Raw genomic sequence first — 24,026 nt, forward strand, 5'->3', positions numbered from 1 at the left:
CATTGTGTTCATCCTGGCAGATAAGGAAAAGCCTATAACTGCTCATTTATGCATTTCGTGCCCTTTCTATAGGAACATTTGCATCGCTGCATCTCCAGCCGCCGTAATTCATAGATTTTTACATTATTGCTTGGAAGTCCCTTGACGATTTAGGAGCTTCAAGACAGTATCTATTTTAAATCAACAAAAGTAACCCAAATTGAGGCTTAGAGGGAAGAAGTGGCAGCCGGGAAAGGAGCGCAACACTTAGTTTTATGTTCTGTCATGTAGTCTTTTATCTTGTGTGTTTATTTTAGTGAGGCTGCCAGCGGAATCCATCCCCGCTTCTTGTCCTGTATACATCTAATTACACCATGTGGCAAATCTGGCGTCTCTCTCGAGCAGAATCCCCCCCCAAACATAAATGACTAAGTTTATACAGAGGTTGCGAAAAGTTTCCTCTAAATCTCCCAACTCACAATCAGGGCCGGACGGATCTATTACATTGGTGGACCGTAGTCATTATAAACCCTTTGGGAAAATATTTCACCGCCTTTAATCCTACTGATGGGTATTTCAATCGCCGCTCCTATTTGTAGCTCTGAAGTGATCTTTGTCGTCTCGGTTGCTCCCTATGTTGAGTGCAGCAGCCATTAACAATCTCATCTCTGCTGCTGCACTCTGCAAGATAAGTGACCACCAAGGCTGAGCAAAAAAGTGCAAAATCTTGTAGTGCACCATGCTGACGATTCATCAAGATAGGGGCTATTCATGTAAGTCTTGACGAGAGGGCATGTTGGATTCAGAGGGGCCCGATTCATTAGGAGGCCTAATTCTTAAAAGTGGCACGCACCTCCGAGACTGGAGTAAGGAATGCCACACCTCAACTCATCATAAATTAGTGAAGAGACTATCGCCACCGCACAGTTCGGCTTCAGCTCTGCCCATTTTGGCCAAAACTGGTGTGAAAAAGCCAAAAATCAAAACATTTTTGACAAACCTCATGGTGCGTAAAAATTTTGCAATTTTTCAAAGGTTTTTTCACAACAGATTTCTAGCATAAACGCTTTGATGAATCGGGGATTACATTTTTACATGCTTTTTACAATTCTAAGGCTATGTTCAGACGGCAGATTTAAGATACTGGTGCAGCTTCTGATCTTTAGGAGGCGGGCGCCATTGGTCCTTTTTCTTAAGCGGCTTTGCCTCCATTCTTGCAGTGGCTCTGCCGACGGTGATTTTTACTTTATACTTCGAAGCTGCCAGAATGAGCATGTTTTCACACCCCAAAGCAGTTACAACAAGTGACGTAAGACAGAACATGTCCACTTCGACATTGCTGTGCAATATATTCATTTTATTGGGTGCTTTTTTTTTTTTTTTTTTTAGCAGAAACCACCAGAAAAAGACATTGTGTGCACATATCCTAACTAAGGTTAGAGTTAGGTGTAGGGTTAGGGTTAGAGTTAGGTGTAGGGTTAGGGTTAGTCTAATAAAATAGTTGCATAAAAAAAGACAATGTGATAAAAATAAAACTATATTTATTATAGCAGTGTATGAATTTTTATTTTTAACATTTTAGGCTGGATTTCAGCAGAAAGAAAAATTATAGAACCAATGAGTTATTTCCAATACTGGACTGGTGGAAGGGACTCATGAAGTGTTAATGGTCCATGGGTGAAAATCCGTGGAAAAGGCTAATGATAAACCCATGAATAAATGGTTGTGACAGACGCCATACGGTGATATCCATTACAAATTGATTAATATGTTATCTGTTTTAAGGAATGGCACAGTTTACTATTTTATATACTATTCACTGTCCTAATATTTACCAGACCAAGAAGGACACTCTTTAGCTTCTGTCTAACTACTGGACACCTATAGAGACTTGTAGCCTGTCCATATTTAAAGGGGTTATCCGGGATAATTTTTTTTTTTTTTTTTTTTTTACTATGGGCCTAAAAACCACTTACCTGCCCATTATGCTCGGCGCCGATCTGTGCCGGCAAAGGGTGGTCATGGACTGCTACTGTCAGCAGCTTCCACTGACATCACAGTGTCTTCTCTTCTGGTCTTCCCTATTGAAGGGGCGTGAATGCTGATATCATGCTGATTGACAGTCAGCTCCCTGCTGCCTAACTGCGAGGAGCCGGCTGTCAATCAGCATGACGACAGCATTCACAGCCTGTCAACCGACCGGCCTGGAAAAGCTGCTTTATTGATATTGAGCAGCTAAATCACTGGTAGGAGTAGTTGCTGTCCGTTCTTTGCCAGCACTGGGTAGAACAGGAGGCAGGTGGATAGCAACTAACTGCCTGTTTGTATTTAGGCCTATCGTGAAAAAATAGTCCTGGATAAACCCTTTAATCAGTATGAGTTCGACCTTTAATTAGGGTGCGTCTATGATAGTGCATTATGCACCTCTCTTGCACCCTCTTAGCAGAAAGCTACTATCCTCCCTCTCTGAAACACAACAAGAAAACACAAAATGACAAATTTGCAAAAAATACTCTGCAGTAAAAAACATGACCGTAATCAGCAAGTGCTGTATAACAAATACAGGGTATTTAGTCGATACGTTTTTTGCAAAAAATGTATACCAAGCCGCTCCACCACGTCACGGTAACCCTTCACGAAGCAGTCCCAATCTAATGTATTTAGAACCTGAACATGTGAACAGTGTCTCCCTCTCTGTAAGACCCGTCTCGTCCTTGTATCATGTGGACCCATTTATCAAGCCTACGACATCCCAAAATGCGAACGCTGCAGTCAATGTTACCTTGAATCTGTATATCCAGCCCTTAAAGACATTGCCAGAATATTATGCGCTACCCAAAAGACCCCGGCAGCATTCGGATTCTACATTAAACCGCGCATCTATTTGCCCGTTCATTTATCTTTTGTCCTCCAATGTCACCCTCAATTAATTACTGTCACATTTAAAAACTTTTAATTAAATTTTTAAATGACTGATTTAACTAATGTAAAAGAAGTTCTCCTAAGTCTACAGCGTGGGTGAAGACAGCCATCCCTCCATGCCGTGCACATTACATTCGGGCCGCGTCGTGGACCCGAGCGCCAGCGATTGCATTGATTTGTGATAACGATGTATTTATCTATAAGGTTTTAATTAATTAAGTTCCCTGCGAACATATTTGCAAAACGGAGGATACGATCTCATTTTACAAGACAATATAACAAAGTCAATCAACAAAGGAGACGACTTGTTATCTTTCCGCCTTACATGTCAGGGATGTCTACTAATGGACGTACGAGGGCGATCGTGTACGAGAACAATTACAGTAAGACCCCTGAAAAAAAGACCTGCATTTTTAATACAACCTGCAGGATTAATATACCGACGGTCCATCAATACGGGCCGATCTGGGGCTGCTGATCATCTACGTAGGTGCTCGTTTAGTTTCCGATCTGCAATAGTTGTGTGCTGCCCGCCCGTTTGTAGCTCTGACATGATCGTTGCCATCTCGGTTGCTGTCTATGCAGAGCGCAGCAGCCATTACCAATATCATCTCTGCTGCTGCGCACTGCAAAAATGATGACAGAGGCTGAGCCAAAAATTATGAAATCACGCGCTGCCGAGAACCATAATCAGTCACTTTCCCCGGACTAGTTCTGCCTCGGATCTTCTAATCCTATCTCCTTGGGAATGATTGACAGATCGCATTCCTGCTATTGTGTGATCATTATACCCAGGAAGCATCATTAGGCGATCCATGGCAAGAACTAGTCAGAGGAAAGCGACACCTTGTTGGACAAGTCCAGCCTCATTTGCATATGCAAAGTGGCAGATTTAAAGCTCATTATTCAGAGATTGCAGTGCTAGTATGAAACATCAAAATCCTTATTTTCATAAAGAAATCTGCACCTCTATCACTATAGTAGCGCTTCCCTTTAATCCATTTTACACTGGCTTGAGTGTGTGGCTGAAAGTTGAGCAGAAATTTGAGGAATTTTTCACGCCAGGATCCGCCAAAGTGTGGAGAACAAGATGTGGCAAAGTCCACCAAACAAATTCTTCACAGAAGAAATTTACACCAGAAATAACTCCAGTCTCTGACGCGAGTAACGTTTGTGGTCAGGAGTAAGGAGACGCAGGTGGGTCGCCCTCCCAGGGCTGTGGGGTACTCGGTACCGGGTCGGTATCAGCGGGATGTGTCACAGCAGCGGGGGCCCGGTCCATGGCCCTGGGCACCCAAGTAATGGGGGAATGTAATGGTTTGAATGAATAGTTTGTGACGCCACCTGTGGTGTTCGGCAAGTGAGATGTTAGGCTGACGCTGCATGCAGATCCTCTGGGGCTGGTGATGTGTTGCAGCCAAGATGGTGAAGCTCCCCACAGGTGGAGCTGTAGCCCCAGGGCAGTGTAGATGTGGAGTTAGAGGAGAGGCACATGCGGTGTAGAAGCTGGCACCCAGATGTAGCGGTGCTGGGTGTGTTGGCGCAAGAATGAATGGAGGACACCAGGGCTTGCAGTTCCAAAGCTTTACTCACAGTCTGTAGTACACACAGGTGCCTGCCTCCGTGCCGTGTCCTCCGGGTCAGGGACTCAGTCAACCTCCAGGCAAGATGGAATGCTCCCTTCCAACGCTCCACCAACATATGTGCCTTTCTGAACGTCTCCTCTATAGCGCCTTTAAGTGTGAAGTACTCCCAGTACTGAGTTACACTGGAGTGCCTCCTGACAGATGTTCCCAAGAACTCTACTTGAACAGCAGACAGCTGTAGCCTGCTTCGGGGACTCCCTACTCCTAAGTCCCGACTCTCTCCGTATTGCTGTTGTGTCCCAAGTCTTAGATGAGAGTAGTGCATTTACAGCCCACTACTCCACCGGTGTCTGCTGCAGAACCATTAGTGTCCATACAACCTCGGGGACCGGGCCCCGGCCTTGCGCTTAGAACTTCTAGGCAGGGTTCATCCTCTAACCCACGTCCTCTGTTCCCTTTTACTCCTTCGTTCCATTCTAATCTCTCTCTCTTATGGAAGATCAGGTTTCAGTTCAATGTCTTTCTCCTTCTTTCCTTTCCCGTGCCAGCAGACCCAGGTCACTCAGGTCTGCTGCAGCACCTCCTTCCTCCATCCCTCTCTCAGGGATCTTCTTTCCTCACTCCTCTCTGAGTGGCTTCCTCTCCCAGACTGACCTGTAATTCTAAACCTTCCCGCTCTTTTATGTATTCTAACTCCACCCGTCTCCCAGCACGTTTCGTGTTCCAAGCAGGGATCCACCAAAGGTGCTCTGCTACTCTCTAAGCAAGGAGCCGCAATGTGGCTTTGCTGAACTACTCTGTTGTGTGGGGTGCGAGTGTTGGAGCGTGGTCAGGAGCCTCCAACTTACCTGGATGGTGGGGCACCACACCTCAGGAGGAGGTGCAGTACCTCTGTGGTGACTGAGCCTCATGGGTGCCACAGATGCCAATGATAAGATGTGTCTAAGTCATTAAGTGGCGAATACTTCTTCTTGAATTATTCACATCTTATTCCTGCACGCTCCCTCATTAAGACGGACAGGTACAACGCCAGTCTCTTAATTAATCTGGCCCTATATGATGGTAATATTTGAAAACCAAAGGAGGCAGAACAAAACCATAAAAAACTGCACAAGGCACCAACCACCCCAAGGCTAGCCGTGGTAATGCTTCATTATTTCCTTGCATGAGATGATAAACTGTCCTTCATAGGTCACACTTGTGCACTACTGTCCTTTAATAGATGACAGGTAATACTTAATTTCCCCTGTGGGGGAGCTGCAGGAGAATCAGATGGTTAACAGGTTTTCCTGCATTTTACAACTGATCAGTGGGGATCCCAGCAGCAGGACAAGTAGTAATCAGCTTTTTGGGGGGAGATTTTTTCGGCCAGCCCTTCAAGGTATTGAAAGTTGAAAATAACCTTTTTGATGTTGACCCTGTGTTAGTCCTGTACAGATGAATTGAGTCCAACCTGCTTACACCCTATGAAACTGGTGAGTGAGTCCATCACCTCTCAGGTTCTGACATGCCAAGGTGAGGAGACTTAAGATGCTATTGTGGAAACACGGGGTTATGGGTGCCCAAGTCCGCTTGCCGAAACTGCATGGACCAGGGATCAGCAACTGGTGAGTGAGTCCATCACCTCTCAGGTTCTAACATGCCAAGGTGAGGAGACTTTTAAGCCACAATTGTGGAGACATGGGGTTCCATGGGTGCTCTAGTCCGCTGGCCGAAACCTCATGGACCAGTGATCAGCAACTGGTGAGTCTATCACCTCTTAGATTTTGACATGCCAAGGTGAGGAGACTTTTAAGCCGCAATGCTCCTCTAGGAAACATGTGTTGCGGCCTAAAATTCTCCTCACTTCGGCATGTCAGGCTTGACATGTCCCTCTCCGCAAGGAGGGGTTACCCCTTGGATCATGGTCAGACGCATCTTTTCCAGCCAAACCAGATCTCACACTTTGCACTGATGAGGGGCAGTACCCGGAAACTCAGTGTCTGAAAATTAAGATTCTGGTTTTGGTTTTTATCCTAAGTCAGGTTACAAGGCTCGATATTGACTTTTAGGTGGCTCTAGAGTTCTGAAGAGTCAATTTGCTCTCAGGTTCTAAGGCATCAGGGTTCTACAAGTCCTCGAACAGACACCCTTTTGGGGTTAGCAATGGAACCCTTTCTCTCAATACCTTTTTGGCTCTCTTGGTCACAAAATGTAGCTATGCTTACCGTACCTGCCACTGACCGCATATTGACGCCATGTAATTAATAGGAGAATCGTCCTGACGAAGCAGCTCATCTGACCATCTCCATTCAGAGCTTCTTTAGCTGCTGCAGTTTCTTGAACACGAGATAGAATTTCATAATGCAGCGCAATATTCTTTTCCGAGAACCGAGCCCTGGAGAATATCCATCCAATACTTTCCCCTTATTCGACCTTTCAGAAACCTGTGTACAAATCTGTTCCCGAAAAGACGTTTGTAGGCATCCATACATATATGATTTTATTAATGGTGTAAACATATGGACTTCTCCAGATAAATAACCTATCACCACTAAGTGTATTTAGTAGAATAAAAATTTAGAAAAAAAAAAAATAGAATTTCTACGAAATGTCTATGAGCGTTTCCAGAGGGGCTGGCAAATATCATGGATGTAGCTCAGCAGAGGGCTAAGGCATGCAAAGCGCAAAGATAAGCTGAAAGCTTATCAAACTTCTCAAATAAAAAATGGCATGCGAGAATAATGAGTGCAGGAGACACGCACATCCTGTAGCATCCAGATTAGCTTGCAGAATATATTTAAATGTTGCCGTTGCCTTTGAAATACGGAGACACCTCATTTACCCTGGGACTGGGGAGGAAATGAAACTTCAGCTTATTCTTTTTGTCATAAGTTGGAGTCTTACTAACTTGGGATACAACGTAAAACAGAGTTGATTAGACGGGATTGGGTGTAATTAAAAACTATTTAGGGGTCTCTTCTGTCATTACGGCATGGCAATGCATATCCATAGTTAGGGGTGGCCATACACAGTAGACCACTGTCCGATTTATTCAATGATTTTGGATGACCATGTAATGAAATGTTCAGCCGACGTTCATGGTCAACCTTCAAACTGAGCGTGCATGGCAAATTTGGGGGAAGTAGCAGTCAGCGGAAAGAGCATTCAGCTACAAGGGGTGTTCAGTAAGTTGTCTACCCCAGCATGTCCTGACAGTTTTAGAGAGCTGAGATTTTCTGTTGAGACGTGCAACAGATACAGTAGAAGTTCAGTCTGATGAAAGCATTGGAAGTGACAGGATGGCAAGTACAGTACAGTGCGGCTCTATGAAGAAAGTGAGGGATTTGGAGCTTCGGTCTGTGATTAAATCCCTTAGAAAGGTAGAAAAGAAGTCTAAAGAAACACATAAAAGGACAACTGATATATACGTTGATATCTCTCACTTTCTTCGTAGAGCCGCACTGTACTGTACTTGCCATCCTGTCACTTCCATTGCTTTCATCAGACTGAACTTCTACTGTATCTGTTACATGTCTCAACAAAAAAATCTCAGCTCTCTACTACCAAGTAAAGTTTTGGGCCAAGCAGTTTAGACGAGGTGGGAATCGATTGAAGATGACCCCCGTTCAAGGAGACCTGTCTAAGCATCTTCAGAGAAAATGTGCCGTAGACTGAAGGCTGTGATTTTGGAAGATCACTGGGTCAAAGTCCGTGTTATCGCTCATGAACTAGGCATTTCAGTTGGCACAGTTTGCAGCATCAATTACTATGTTTTAATGACGTGAAAGTTCAGTTCCCGGTGGGTGCTATGAATGTTGACACCTAAGCAAAAAAAAAAAAGTCACCAGAAATTTAGCCAAGAGAAGAAATTTCTGTATGGGCAATGTCATAGAGAAAAACTGGAAAATCCATAAAGACATCACCAGAGAGGGGACATATCACCCTCAAATTGAACATATGGGATTAATTATAGCTGGGGAAGTGAGAGAGAGCTGACACTTCAACCTTATTTGAAGTACTACCTCTTGCCATTTACAGGTAATTACAATAAGGGATCGGCTGAAAACAAGACACCAAGTCTAGGATGCGTATACTCAGAGGCGGAGAAGTACAGAGGATTCCTCTGCTCAAAAGAATTATCTCAGACACTCTGGAACCAGTGCTCAGTGATGACTACTGGGGTTTGCATTGATTCAATATTTATGGGAAATATATTTTAGGAGTCATAGTAAAACGTAAGAACGCCCGAATACCTCCAACTAAATATCAGTCAAATGAATGATGATATCCATGCCATGTTTCATCTATATAGAAAGAAACGCGATAGGAAACATGACAATAATATCTCCCGCCTGGGACCTACAGGAGCAAAGATATCCTGAAAGTTGGGGACCTCATAATCTTCTAAAAACCTAGCACATACAACGAACAGCCTCCCATATGCACTCAACAAGGGGAGTTATATGGGCATAAACTTGATCTACTAAAAATCAGAGTTTGAGTTTCTGAAATTTATCAGTTCAGGAAGACACAACTTGCTGTGGTTCATTTTGTTGCACTAACGAGTGCTTCCCTCCTCTCTAAGCTCTGAGCCACTTCAGTGACACAGGTTTAGCACTTTTTATTTTACTACCCCTTTTATTATATATGAGTGTATATACAATACTGTTTTGTTCCCATCTTGTAACATCTTTTCTGGATTAAAAATATAACATTCATTAGTTCCGTTCCTCTTGCTCTGTAAACCGCACCCCTGAAGCCATATGCTACCTATAAAGGGCATCCAATATGCACATCTGTATATGGTGAGGAAAGAAGAAGCCACTGTGTCAGAACCTTTGCTTATCTCCTGTTTGAATGAAGGATTGGACATGTTGAAATCCAACATGCCCAATTCTTCCTTTTCCAAATCGTCCGTTGGGGGAAACGTCAATACATCCCGACTTGATCGAGAGAAATCAGAGATTTCGGCCAATTTACATGACTTCTTGTGAAACTGACCCCCATCTAGGAGAAGAGAGTGACTGATCTGAGTGCATTATGTCTATTACTGTAGAGGTGAAATCCTTTTGGGCCTCCACTTTATAGGCATTTCTGAGCTATTGCACTTTGCTTGTGGAGGATTTCTACACATGGAGGACTCTTTTAAACTTCATTCAGATCCTCTGTACAGAGCTGCCGGTTATGTTGGTGTACATAAACACCTGCAGATATTTAGCTAAGAGATCTCCAATTATACATGGTCTTCCCCCACCTCAAACACATTTTCCCTACAACATTTGATTGCTATTTTGCCATTTTCAGATCTTGCCGCCGCGTTCCTCTTAATTATTTTCGAGGCAGCATGTTCCAACCTTATGGAATGGCTTTTGATTTCGGTGGGAATGTCACAGTCTGTTTGTGATATTCTCCACAGCCTGATATGTATTATTCATGTCATTTATCTTTACAAAATGACACGTACTAGCAGCGTGATGACATGTAAGTGGGGGTGGGAGTTTCTCCTTCTGCTGATAGAACAAAGATTTTAATGGAAAGATCTTAGTTTCTAGTCAACAAACAGATATTCTCTTCCCACGGGAGAAAGAAAAATAACATTTAAGAGTAATTTTAGAAAATTGTCATTTCACTGAATCTTTGGGGAGTCAATATTTCTTTTGAACAACAGAGATGTGACAGAACGTGAAGTTTCCGTGCTCCAATGCAAACGCTCTACCATCTCCACGAGACTACTGTGGCCCCCTGAGGATCTAGTCGCCACAGAGGTATGGCACCTCAGCCAGAGGTGTGGTACTCCGCTCTCAGGTAAGGAGGGGGCACTACCCAGGACCCACACACTAGGATCCAACACTAGACCTCTCCAGGCCAGGGAGGAGCTGGGTGGAGGGCGTGGGTAGAGGAAGTGGAGGAGTTAGAGTTAGTGACAGTTGGGAGAGAGAGGACAGTTGGAGGAAGGGACAGGAAGAGTGAGAAGCTCGTCCCAGGACAAGAGAGAATAGAGGAGTGACGAAAGAGTCAGAGAGGGGCTCCAGAGAGTAAGAAGGGGTCCTAGGTGCATGAGAAGTGAGGAATCCACCCGTGGCACCCGAATCCACGCAGACTGTAGTCGGGTGGAGGGACCAGGTCGTAGTAGGGGACCGGCCCCAGACTTGTGGAGATACTGCAAAACTCAGCTAGCAAACCGGAGGCTGTATTGACTAAGTGCGACAGCCAAATCCACACACATTCACTGAAAAGGCAGTCACATAGTATCAAGGGGACCAGGAGGACATTGCCTGACAGGATCCGAGGCTGCTGGCTTGGGACACTGTGTGTGAGGCACAGGGCAAGAGAGGCGGGAGCCAGCACAGAGAGACGACCAGAGAAGGAACACAAGATGGGGGTTCTGGTAAAGTGTATCCCAAACTACCCGAGAGCTGGCTGGACCACCGACCCGGAGGACACAGAACCCCGGCTGGGGATTGTAACTTGAAAGACCGTTAGTAAAAGACTGCACCCCGCTGTGTCCTCAGATTTATTTACTGCGTCATCTGCCCTGCACTACAACCATTTCCATCACCGTTAACCCTACGACTGCCCTGGGGCCTAGCTCTACCCATGGAGAGCTATAACATCTCTGCTGTACCCCCTGCGGGGGCCCTGCACTACCAAATATGCTGGTCTCCTAATATAGGGCAGTGGGATCTTTTGAGAAAGAGCGCTGCTTGCGCTCGAAACGCGCCGCATGTGTTCTCCTGCTCCCCACTGTTTGCGCGTGGATTTTTAATCATTTTTGGAATAAAGGAAACTTTTATGGAAATTTTTTTTTCTCTACCAGAAGCTGGACTTTTCATGCTACTTCTCCTAATATAGGGCAGTGGGATCTTTTGAGTCCCCATATGCACCTGAAACAGATACAAACAGAACCGCTTTACTTCCAAACCGTAAAGGGATTGCCTGAGCCAAGTCACATGAATTCAAGGACCTGGTAATGTTATCGCCATGATTGCTGGGTGGCATAAGCTCTATCCCACCAGCTATACTGATGTCCCTGGGACCTGTAATGCCATCCAGTCAGGCAGAATGGATGTATGTGCTGCCAACTCCCTGCTTTTGAAAATGGGGCAGCACCCACCTGCAAGTCCCAGAGGTAGAACCTGCATCTATCAAGGATAGACAAAAAAGACAAATATATTGACCACTGCCATGTATGACGGGGACACAGTTGAGATGGCAGTCGACGAACTGGAGGTTGTAAGGGGCTCCAACCTACACAGATCAATGATCACCCAAGATGGAGCGATGACACCGGAAGTCAATAGGAGAATATCCATGGGCAACTCAACAATGAAGCCTTCAAATCGAGAAACATTCCACTGGTAACAAAGACATGGATTGTGCATAGTTTGGTCCTTTCTATGGTAATGCGAAACCTGGATGATAAAGAAGCAAGACAGAAGAAGAATTAACACCTTCGAAATGTGGTGCTGGAGAAGGATGTCATCAATACCATGGATGGCAACAAGAACCAACAATCAAGCCAGACACGTCACTCGAAGCAAAGATCACCAATCTATGACTTGCCTACTTTGGACAGAACATACAAAGAGAACAATCACTGGAGAAGGACATCATGGTCGGAAAAATAGAAGATACATGGAGAAAGGGAAGACCAGCAACCCGATGGCTTGAGAAGACCATGGTGGATCTAGGCTTGCACAAGACCCATCTTCCCACAGACGTCTCGAGTTTGAACAGGGGGCGGTTAAATTAAATGCTTTCGAAATTAAACTTTTTTTTTTTTTTTTTGCAATTGCGACAAGATGGCCGTCTCCATAAAAATATAAAGAAAATAGGAGAAAAAAAAAATATTTAGCTGTAAAACAAAAACAGATAAAAAAGACAAATGTCAGCAGCTATTTTTGGAGCAATTTTAGACTATTTTACTGTATTTTAATTAGCAACTCCCGGTAATGCATTCCCTGTAAAACTGATGGAATGTGCACATAAAAAAAAATAAATAATTAAAGCCCCTCTGTCGCGAAAGAGATCGGTGCCCTCTAATGAGATTACCAGTTTACATTTCAAATTATTGATGCTCAGATAAAGTCTTTAATAATTTAAAGGATCCCGCGTGGAGCGTTATTTATCTACGGAGACAAGGGGGCATCTCCTCCTCTTCAGAAGCCATCTGTCGTAATGACCTCTTAAAATAAACCAGGCTGCGAGGGGAACATTCAAAGAAAACGGCAACGGCCCTGTTGGGATTCCTTCTCCAATTTTCTAAGGGCTTCTATTGTTATGAAAACCTATTATCAGACAATTAAAGGACTCCGAGCCTATAACCAACTGCAAACGTTTCCTCGTGTCTTTATCAGGGGTGCGGATGATAATGAATGCCTAGGACCCCCAGGTCTGCAATTTCAGAGCGACGCCGGGATAACTATGGAGGATCCTCGAGACCTTGCACATAAAAGCTGTACACTATACCCAACGGTTCTACTACTATGCCCACTACGGGCTAAAATACAGATGTCGCTCAGTGGATGAAACGTCCTTCAAAAATATCAGAAACTGATGACCTATGATCTAACATATACCAAGTGATGGATGATTGACCGTGACGTTTCGCCTGACCGCTCCATCTGAAGTATAACCTGTTTATGCCTTGGTCAGATCTTTGGCCAAGTCATAATCAGGGTGGGGTAGAGGGACATTTTCCTGACACCAAGGTATTTAGATATGGGGCATGGATATCAATCTCTCTGTCCCTGATTGAAGATGCTTATCAGATGCACTTACTTACTAATTTCCCATTAAATTAAAGGGATCTACTAGAAAATTCCCGATATCTCTGATGTAGGTCACTGTTTGCCGCCCACTGACGTCGTCTAGCAGAAAACGACTGGTCAAACCAAGCAAAGTGCCCCTTTCCCCCTACTTGTTTTCCATCTATCTCCTCCCGTCTGTTCCTTGATTGACAGCTCCGGCTTTAAACGAGTCAGAGAAGAGAGGAGATAGTAAGTGGAATGTTCACTGTTCTGCTCGGACGTGCCAAGCGTGCACTAAGCACCTGAGCTTGGTTTGAACAGTCATTTTGTGCTGACAGGCGTTCCGTAAAAGAAGTTTTGTTATGCAGTAAAGAGGACTTGAATTCTAGTACCACCTACTGGAAATAGTGATCCTTAATGCAAATATCAACCCTTTATTGAGCTTTGCCACATGACTTAGATAAAAGTCAAACCGGAATTTCTATTTACAGAAAAGTGTTTAGGGGTTTTGCCTCTCCTCAGTGCAAATCAAGAGATCTTATTTAGCTGTATGAGAGGCCTCTGATGGGGGGTCTAGTAGGTGGCACTAGAGTTCAAGTATTCTTCCTCTCTGAAGAAGAAATATGCATATTTAAATTCCCCGTAGGAACATTGCATGGCCTAAAAGTTTCCTTATACCGGCATGTCAGGCATGTCACTCTCCACATGGAGTTACATTACCCCTTACCGGCATGTCAGGCATGTCACTCTCCACATGGAGTTACATTACCCCTTACCGGCATGTCAGGCATGTCACTCTCCACACGGAGTTACATTACCCCTTACCGGCATGTCAGGCATGTCACTCTCCACATGGAGTTATATTACCCCTTACCGGCATGTCAGGCATGTCACTCTCCACATGGAGTTACATTACCCCTTAGATCCCCATCAGAGGCCTCTCATACATCCAAATCAGATCTCTTTTTTTGCACTGAGCATTCAATATGTAAATTGCCTCTTCAGAGAAAAAGAGGACTTGAACTCCAGTGTCACCTTTTAGACCCTAGTCAGAGTCCTCTCATACAACCATATCAGGTTCCTTGCTTTGCACTGATGATGGGTAACACCCCGAAACACACGTCTGCAAATAGAGATTCTGGTTTGACTTTTATCTCAAATCATGTGACAAGGCTCGTTAAGGGGTAGATATTGACTTTTAGGATTGGTAACACCAGTAGGTGGCACCTCCTGAAAGTCAATATTGACCTTTTATCGAGCTTTGCCACATGACTTAGATAAAAGTCAAACAAGAATTTCTATTTGCTGACACATGTTTTGAGATGTTGCACCTCTTCAGTGCAAATCAAGATTTCTTATTTTGCTGTCTGAGAGGCCTCTGACGGGTGTCTAGTAGGTGGCACTAGAGTTCAAGTCCTTTTCCTCTCTGAAGAGGCAATTTGCCAATTTAATTTCCCAGAGGAGCATTGCACGGCCTATAAGTCTCCTTACACACTGATGTCCGGCATGGCACTGTACACAAGGAGAGATGTTACACCTTAGACAGTAAAGGAAAAGTTATGCTGACACTCACCAACTCAGAGCATGAGAAAACTTTTTTTTGGCATATATTGGTACGAAAGCCTAACATGCTAAAAAAGAGATGCAAGCTGCGCTAAACTCCACTACATTTGACACATCCAACGCTTTACAATCGTACATAGACATATGATGCTGCCGTTTTTTTTATAGATCTGTCATCTGCCTTGACTAGTGTGCGCAGACATCACAGGCACGACGGTATCTTTTGCAATTCTTTGATGATGGGTAAATTCCCGAGAAGCGAGAGCTCAGAGTCGTTTACCGAGTTCTGCAAACATTGCTAAGCTGAGATTTCACATCATACTTTAATGAGTTTCTAAGGGAGGAGACCGAAAAATGCTAAAGGGGTCCTCTGAGTGAGGTTTTGACATTGCAAAAAAAAAAAAAAAAAGGCTTTGTTACTCTGCCCTTTATGGGACTAGTAATGAGAATGGAACATCATTTGCTTGTTTTATACAAATGTTTGAATTCTGACATGGATTGCTACAGAAATGAATATAAAATGCTTTAAAGGGTTATTCCCATCTCCCAATACATTGCAGGTGTAATAAGATTAGCAAATACCTCCAATTAGAAATGTAGTATAGTTCTTCTGATTAGCTATGTCGCTTTCCAGCACCTTAGGTATCCGTGGTTATGACCACTGATATAGTGATCGCTAGCTAGTTGCTAGTGGACATAACCATGGATACCTAAGGTCCTGCACATGAGGAAAGAGACATAGAAAATCAGAAGAACTATACTACATTTCTAATTGGAGGGATTTGCTAATATATTATTACACCTACTATGTATTGGGATAGGATCGTGGAGATGGGAATACCCCTTTAAGACAGAACTTACGACCGAGGACGTAGAGGGTGGGACAACAACTAGGCACGTGAAAGGTGGTCCCTGCAGATGCCAGCCCTCTTTTCAGCATCCTCGGAAACGTATTGGGGAGTAAAGATCCACTAGAAAGACCATTTTTTAACTTTGTGTGCCATTTTTTAAGAATTGGGCACAAAAAAATAGCAACGAATACCACAAGAAAAAAAAAATAAAGAAAATTGACTTGAAAAATAAAAACTGTAATGATGACTCATAGCCATAGAGCACAGTCACAATTATTTAGGGCATATCCATAAGATACGCCATAGATGTCTGATAGGTGTGAATCTCCCCCTAGGACTGTCTAATTTGGAAATAGGTGTGGGTCCTGAAAGGGAGACCCATAGCTATCAGATATTTATGGCACAACATGTGGATGTTTTAGGTAAGAATGCCCCATAGTTGTGAGTTCTATCTGCAGTACCACCCCTGACCACATGGAGTGCTGTCAATGAACAGCACGCTTGGTTTTTAAAGGTATCGATCTGGCGCCGAAACGCGTTGGTGTGAAAAAAATCTTGCTTATACTCTCCAGATCTCATCTTTTCCGCGAGCGGAGCCCATACATCGTTATAATCTCCGCTTTGCCAAAATGAACAACACAAAGGTCAGGTCGTTATGTATTGGACTATACAGGAAATATAATAATGGCTCTTATTGTAGGATACGTAGCGTATATAGAAAACAGGAACACCACTATTTCATGGTATAAAGTGGAAAAATTCATAACGCGTTGGATCAAGACTACTGGTAAATTAGACGGTTGACTGTGGCCCAATTAATGATTGACCCACAACAGTTGGCAAAATAGGGAACTCTTCTCATTCCCGGCATCTGAAAAATGGCAGAAAGAAAAAGTTGAGCAAGGATTGTTTGGTTCTATCCGTCTTACAAATCTGTACACTGCCCCAGTTCTTTCAGGTCAGTGCTTTCCTCCTCCAGCTTTACGACAGGTATAGGGAAGAAAGTACTCAATTTCTGCTGATCATGGAGGGTTCATATAACACTGGAGTATAAGGGGTAATGCCAGTGTAAGGCGGCTTATAGGCCAGAAACTACCTACAGTATGTAAAGTTTTTGTTTATTGTTTTTTTTTTTGTTTTTTTTTAAACTTCTTACCATTCCATGCGTTTAGAGAACTTCCATAAAATCTTGGATGACTCCTTGGACCTTTGCAACCTATACAGTCCTGATGGGCACAGCCAAAATTTTTGTATGTATCGGTTCCTCTGCCAGGCTCTCTAGTTCATTCTTGATATATACTGTTAATGACTTTAATAACTATTTTTTCTTTTTTTTTTTTTTATCTTTTTGCTACGCATTAAATAGAGAAAAATCTTGAGAAACATCTGTCTATGACGCCCGAGGCAGCGGAAGATAATATGATTCATTAAAGGTCATCGTAAAATCCAGGTCTCGCCCTTACTACCAGATTCTACACCACTTTTATGTAGAGCTTCTTCAATCAATACCCTTGAGTACAGCTCTGGCCCGGAGCTCTCCTCCATCTGTTCCTCGCAACGGTGCTATTCCTTGTCTGGAGCGGCGGTAGAGAAGTACTTTGCATTGTTACACAAAGACTTTAAAGAAAGTAAGTTTGGCAAGTTTTACGCTAGTTTTACTTTTATTTTATACTTTTACATGCTTTTTTATGCATTTTTATGCAATTTTTATGCTTATTTTACATGGCGCCAGGGGGGCAAAACCTTGTCTCCTTAAGGGTATAGGTCCATGTCGTACCTATAAGTATCTCCGATTGTTGAGTTTTTTGTGCCACATAGAGATATCCTTCATATACAGTGTACGGTATATGTAAAAAAAATGTTGCAATTTGGAAACAGTCAAAAAGTAGCTGCAAACTAGCAGACTTTAGTAAATGCCATTGGTTCCATCATCACATTCATGACTGATCATCTCGGAGCCATATCAAATATTGCATATTTATATAGCTGTGGTTATCAGTTCTGAAACCAACTTGCTGACAGTTTCCTTTGTTTTCTACTGTGCACAGTACAAAAATGAAAAATACAGCAAAAAGAGGAGGGTGAATAACACAGCCGTCGGTCCTATCAGTGACTGACAGATTTCTTTGTACAATTGTGCATACAGAGGGGGATGTCAATCACTGTTAGGACCGCCCACTGGACCAAGAATTCCAAAAAGAGTCAAGGATTAAATGCTTAAGGTTATACTGAATCTTTTCTCACAAGACTATATATTAGTCTACTCCGCGCCCCCTGATGGCTGCAGATTGGATTGTATTATCATGATGACGAGTTCCCTTTAAATAACTGCAAGTTGATAATTAAACATGAGAACTGTCAACGCCCACTAGCCTGCTTGATGACATTTCATCCCATTTCCCTGGAATTTTCCAAAAAAAATTGAAAAATAATAAACAAATAAACTAAATAATTAAAAAATAAATAATGTAATAAATGAAATAAGTTTAAATTTCACGAGGGTGTCACGACCCACTGGAAGACCTGGAGTTTGACGGCCACATTCTTTTTTAGAGATGGCGTGACTCATCTCTTATTATAAATGGATTTGGTTTCCTTTGATGCTGAGAGGGTTAAGGACTCTTTCCTTGCTGGCTGAGACCATACAGCCTGGTTGTTCCCAGCTGCAACTGCTTCTCATTTACTCTCTTGATATTCTGACTCTGGGTGTTTAGTCCTTGCTGGTAAAATATTTGTCTTCCTGTGCTATATGTTAAAGCTAAGTGTTTGGAGTGGAGTTGTTGTAGTAGTGATCTGTTGTTTGCTGTAGTACATGTGTGTTTATCTCCTGGTCCCTGTTCCCATTTAGTTTATTCCTCCCTGTCCCTATCCTCCTCCCTATTGTTGCTTAGTGCTTTTGTATGACAGAGGTTTTCTGTTATCCCTGTTTTGTCTTTGTGTCTTGTTTATTATACTTTTCTGTCCCATACCTCATGGATTGGGGGAGAGGACAGATCAGGGTTTAACAGGAGCATAGTAAGGTCAGAGACAAGCCTCTCTACCTTCAAGAGAACCCCCAGAACAGGGATAATTAGGGTCCCAGTTCCAGTGACAGTTTGAGGCCCCTCTCCTTTACCAAAGACCGTCACAACATGACATTAAATATATGTTTAGAATAAAATATAAGATCTGTTAGTAAAACCACCTAACCTGCTTGCTGACAGTTTCTATCCCATTTTCCTGCACGGTATAAAAAGAAAAGAAAATAATAAATAAATAATATAAATTAATTTAAAAAATAATAAACTAAAGTAATAAGTCAAATAACTGTAAATATATGGTTTACAATAAAATATAAGACATGTCAATAATACCAACTACCCTACTTGTTGCCAGTTTCCATCCCAATTTCCTGCACTCTACAAAAAAAAAAAAGGGACAAAAAAAAAATGAAAACAAATAAAGTAATAAATCAAATAACTGTCAATATACATTTAGGACAAAATATAACATCTGTCAATAATACCAACTAACCAGCTTGCTGATAGTTTCTATCCCAATTTCCTGCACTGTACAAAAAAATTAAAGTAAAAAAATAAAAAACAAAGTAGTAAATCAAATAACTGTAAGTACCGTATATGTTTACAATAAAATATAAGATATGAAAATACCAAATAACTTGCTTGTTGACAGTTTCTATCTTATTTTCCTGCAAAGTACAAGAAAGAAAAATAAGAAACAATCAAAATAAATAAAAAATAAAATCAAGTAATAAATCAAAAAACTGTAAAAATGTTTCCCATAAAATATAAGATCTGTCAATACTACCAACTAACCTACTTGTTGACAGTTTCTATCCCAATTTCACATCGCTGTACAAAAAAAAAAAATCAAAACAAGTAACAAGCAAAGTAAATAAAATTATAAACAAATAAGTTAAGAAATCAAATAACTGTACATTTATGTTTACAATAAAATATAAGATCTGTCAATAGCAATAATATCAACTAACCTGCTTGTTGGCAGTTTCTATCCAATTTTCCTGCACTGTGTAAAAAAAATAATCATGAATAAATGAAATAAAAAATAAAGCAAATAAAATAACTGTAAACATATGTTTATGATAAAATAAGATTTGACAATAATATTACCTAACCTGCTTGTTGACGGTTTCTATCCTAGTTCCCTGCAATGTAAAAAAAAAAGCATAATAAGAAACAAATAAAATAAATAAAAAAAACAATAAAAGTAATAAATCAAATAACTGTAAATTACATTTATGATAAAATATAAGCTTTATTTATTTTACTCATTTATTACAGTGCCATTAATTCCACAGCGCATTACAGACATTATTGGCGCTGTCCCCGATGAGGCTCACAATCTAAATTCCCTATCAGTATAACCCGGGTGTCCATATGAAAACCCCCAGACATGGCAATTTTTTTTTTGCGCAGCTCGGACAAAATGCGTGCCGCACACGTGCACGCTGATGACACACGGATGACATCGCTGTACAGTTCGGGCTGTTCCCTGGCGCTGAGATCAGCGCGATCAGGAGAAAATAATGGGAGTTATATTCAGCAGCAGCTGTAACTCCTGTACGAAATAAAGAATTAAATAAAAATGGTGTGGGCTCCAGCGCAATTTCTGTAACCAGCAGAAGGAAAGCCCACAGATGGGGACTGATGTTAATAATCTGGGACAAGGGAAAATATCCCATGGCTACTAATAACAGCTCACAGCTGTTTGCTTAGCCTTTACTGGTCAATTTATGGGGGACCTCAGAAAAACAGAATTAGTCTTACCGGTAATTCGGTTTCTAGGAACCTTCCACGACAGCCATATCAGAGGATGTCTCCCCGCCCTAATGGGGGACAGGAAATGCACAAGAGGTTAGATAACCCTCCCCTTCCTGCTATCTCCAGTGTTTTTTCTGGACACACTAGCATGTATAGTTACCACCAAGGTGTAGGAATCATCCAATAAGAGTATCAGATAGGGAGGGAAATTAGTGCTGTCGTGGAAGGTTCCTAGAAACCGAATTACCGGTAAGACTAATTCTATTTTCTCTAGTCACCTTCCACGACAGCCATATCGGAGAAATACCAACAACTAATTTCTTAGAGAGGGACAACAGCCTGCAGAACATATCTGCCAAACGTTAAATCCCTGTTGAAATTTAGTGTATAGTGTCTGGTGAATGTATGGACAAACGACCAGGTGGCGGCTCTGCATATCTGCTCAGAAGATGCGTTCCCTCTTCCTGCCCATGATGTTGATACTGACAAGTAGAGTGGGCTTTCAGAGATGTAGGAGGAGGAACGTTCTGTGACGAGTAGGTGAGGCTGATAGCTTGCCTGATCCAATTCGTGATTGCAATTTCTGCTGCTTTTTTGCCTTTATTCCGACCGGAAATTTGAATAAATAAAATCTGGTCAATCCTCCAACTCTCCGTCTGCTGGAGGTAGAAGATAATTACTCTACAGACGTCGAGGGTGTGAAAGGCTTCTTCTTTCGTGTTGGAGGGGTTTGTACAGAAGGAAGGTAATACAATGTCCTGGAACCTATGAAAGTTTGAGACTACCTTAGGCATAAAAGGAGGGATTTAACCTTAGGAAGATGCTATCTTCCGTGATGGTCAAGTATGGCTCCTGTAATTTTCCTATGCGCCTTGCAGTAGTAATTGCTACCAAAAACACAGTTTTTAGTGTTAAGTTTTCCAGAGCCGTGGAAGACAGTGGCTCAACGGTTCCCTGGTCAAGCCTTTGAGAACTAGGTCCAAGTCCCACAGAGAAACTGACTACAGAGTCTGGGGCGGATTCTAGTTGCTGAGGTTATGAAATCGCTTGATTCAGCGATGGCTTGCCAGATCTTGATTGTAAAATGAACTAAGAGCTGATACCTGTACCTTTAGTGTACTAGGAGTGAGCCCTAGAACTAAGCCATCTTGAAGAAATTCTAAGATCTGTGATATTAGGATGGAAGGGGTCCAGGGCACTTAGGGAACACCAAGATGAGAACATCTGCCAAACCTTCCCGTAAATGGCGTAAGTCATCCTCAGCCTAGAATGGCCGGTGGCCCTGTAGAGTTTGGATCACTTCCTCGGAAAAGCCTTAAGCCATTAGAATTCCGGCTTCGGTAGCCAGGCCGCAAGGTTCATTCCGTGCGGGTCTGGGTGCAGTAGAGGGTCTTAGTAAAGGAGACTGGCCCTCTAGGGGCAGAAGTATTGAGCCTTTCTGAGCCATATTCCGTAGGGCTCTGCCCGTATCTTCTGCAGTGTTCTCGCAACCGTGGGAATCGGAGAGAAGGTGTAAGCCAGATTGAACTGCCATGGATGGGAGAAGGCATCTACTCCCCACGCTCCGTCGGTGGGACTGAGGGAAAAAAAGTTTCCACCTTCGCATTTTGATCGCTGGCACAAAGGGTCCACATCGGGATTTCCCCACCTTGACACCAGAGGCAAAAATACTGTTTGGCCTAGGCTCCATTCCCCGGAATGAACATCCTTCCTGCTGAGGAAGTTCGCCTGCTGATATGGACAACAGACGTTTCTCTGCCCAAGAAAAATTTCTTGCAGCTACCAGTTTTTTGGTTGAAAAATTTCGTGCCTTGGTGTCAGATGTACGACACTGTAGTCGCATTGTCTGGGCAGAAACATACATAATGATTTGGACAAGGGTTGATGCTGCTTTCAACGCTTCCTCCACAGTTTTCAGTTCTCTCACATTTGAGGAGCTGGCTCTGACGTCTGGGGGCCATACCCCCTGGAAGTGTGATTTCTCCACTATAGCACCCCAGACTCTGACTGGCGTTTGTGGTGACAATTTTCAGGGAGAGCTGATCCCAGCTGACGTCCCGCTGGAGGTTCTTGTAGTCCAACCACCATAGGAGAGATGCCTTCACATGACCAAGAAGAGGGGTTCTCTTGGTCAGAGTATTCCGATACTTCTTCGAGCACCGGAGTACATAGGACCGAAGGAACCGAGTATGGGCTTGAGCCCAGGAAACAGTTTGGACGCACGCTGTAAGCGAACCTAGGATGGACATTGAGTCTCAGGGTTGGTGCTCTGTGGTCTCCGACCTGGAGGACCTCTGAACAAGGTCGAGTTGTCGTTCGCTGGTTAAGAAAGATGTTCGCCTTCCTGAGTCCAGGAGTATCCCTAAGAACTTCTTCCCTGGGAAGGAAGAAGGTCTGATTTCTCCGGGTTGGAGATCCAGCTCAAGGACTAAAATTTCCAGGGACTTTCCTACGTCCTGGTTCAGGCGAGACATGGATTGAGCCCTTATTAGAATGTCGTCTAGGTATGGGACAATGCGAATCCCCTGCTGGCAAATGAAGATCATTGCCTCTGCCATTATCTTGGTAAACACTCGAGAGCTGATGACACCCCAAACGGCAGGACGTTGAACTGGTAGTGGCTGGCCCGGGGACCCTGGAAAACCGCAAACCTGAGGAATTCCCTGTGGTCTGGATGAATCGGGACATGATAGTAAGCGTCCCTCAGGTCTATTGTGGCCAACACCCAATTTGTCCTATGAGGGAGATTGCTGACTTAACCGACTCCATCCTGAATCATCTGTACTTTACCACTTGGTTCAAGGGTTTTAAGTTTATTATAACCCTGCTTTCCTGAGGGTTTTACAATTATGAAGAGGCGAGAGTAGTGGCCTCTGCCTATCTCCTGTCGATTTGCCCACTGGTCTCCCACTCTGGTCCCGGACCTGCTCCAAGCCGCCCAGCAATCGATACCCGACGGGAGCAGTCACGCACAGCGTGGACTGGGGAGATCGCCTTGCAGAAGTGTCTTTATGTCTGACAGCAAGGATTTTTGGAGGTACGCCTGCAAGGACGTCACGCTTAGGCATTGAGGGGGAGGACTCTTGAACCTCAATCTCAGCCATCGTGAAAGGTGCAAATAGCCCATTGGTTTGAGATGGATTGCAACAATCTATGAAATTCAAAGGTCGGCCCCCGACCGGAGAACCGTGAATTCTGGGAGGACTGGTCACGGAGAGGGAGAAGAAAAAATCGTATCCTAGGTTCCGGAAGATACTTCTTTTTATCAGTTGCTTTCTCTAGGATATCATCCAGAGCTGGGCCACATAATAATTTCCCTGAAAGGGAAACGTATAGACGTTTGACATAAAGTCTCCTCCCCCAGCTTTCAGCCACAGAGTTCCCCTGGCTGAGTTGGAGAGGTAAATGCATGACCCATGACCTGTGATTGCAGGCTGGTCTCCCATTCGGGTTCCGGCCCAGGCTCAAGCTGCTTAGCAGCCGCCACCTGCCGAACCTAGAAGGGCCGGTTGACACCGTAGATTTTGCTGCTAGCCGGACGGACTTAGCAGAAGCATCCGCTAGAAACCCTGTCGCTTTATAATAGGGAAAGAGAGTCAAGGGTTTCTTCCC

At 43.3% G+C, this 24,026-nt stretch overlaps 1 long non-coding RNA gene across 2 annotated transcripts in view; it reads left to right on the plus strand.

Annotated features, from left to right (window-relative positions):
- The window catches only part of LOC141096522 (uncharacterized), a 189,674-nt gene that overhangs the window by 152,870 nt on the left and 12,778 nt on the right, over positions 1-24,026 (plus strand). For both annotated transcript variants that reach the window (XR_012233703.1, XR_012233704.1), the window contains 2 exons: positions 16,806-16,883; positions 17,000-17,261. This is a non-coding gene — a long non-coding RNA (uncharacterized lncRNA). The remainder of the gene's footprint in view (positions 1-16,805; positions 16,884-16,999; positions 17,262-24,026) is intronic.

This window comes from Dendrobates tinctorius, unplaced genomic scaffold, assembly GCF_039654945.1.
Source record: "Dendrobates tinctorius isolate UK_male_01 unplaced genomic scaffold, ASM3965494v1 ptg000009l, whole genome shotgun sequence".
NCBI classification, from domain to species: Eukaryota; Metazoa; Chordata; class Amphibia; order Anura; family Dendrobatidae; genus Dendrobates; species Dendrobates tinctorius.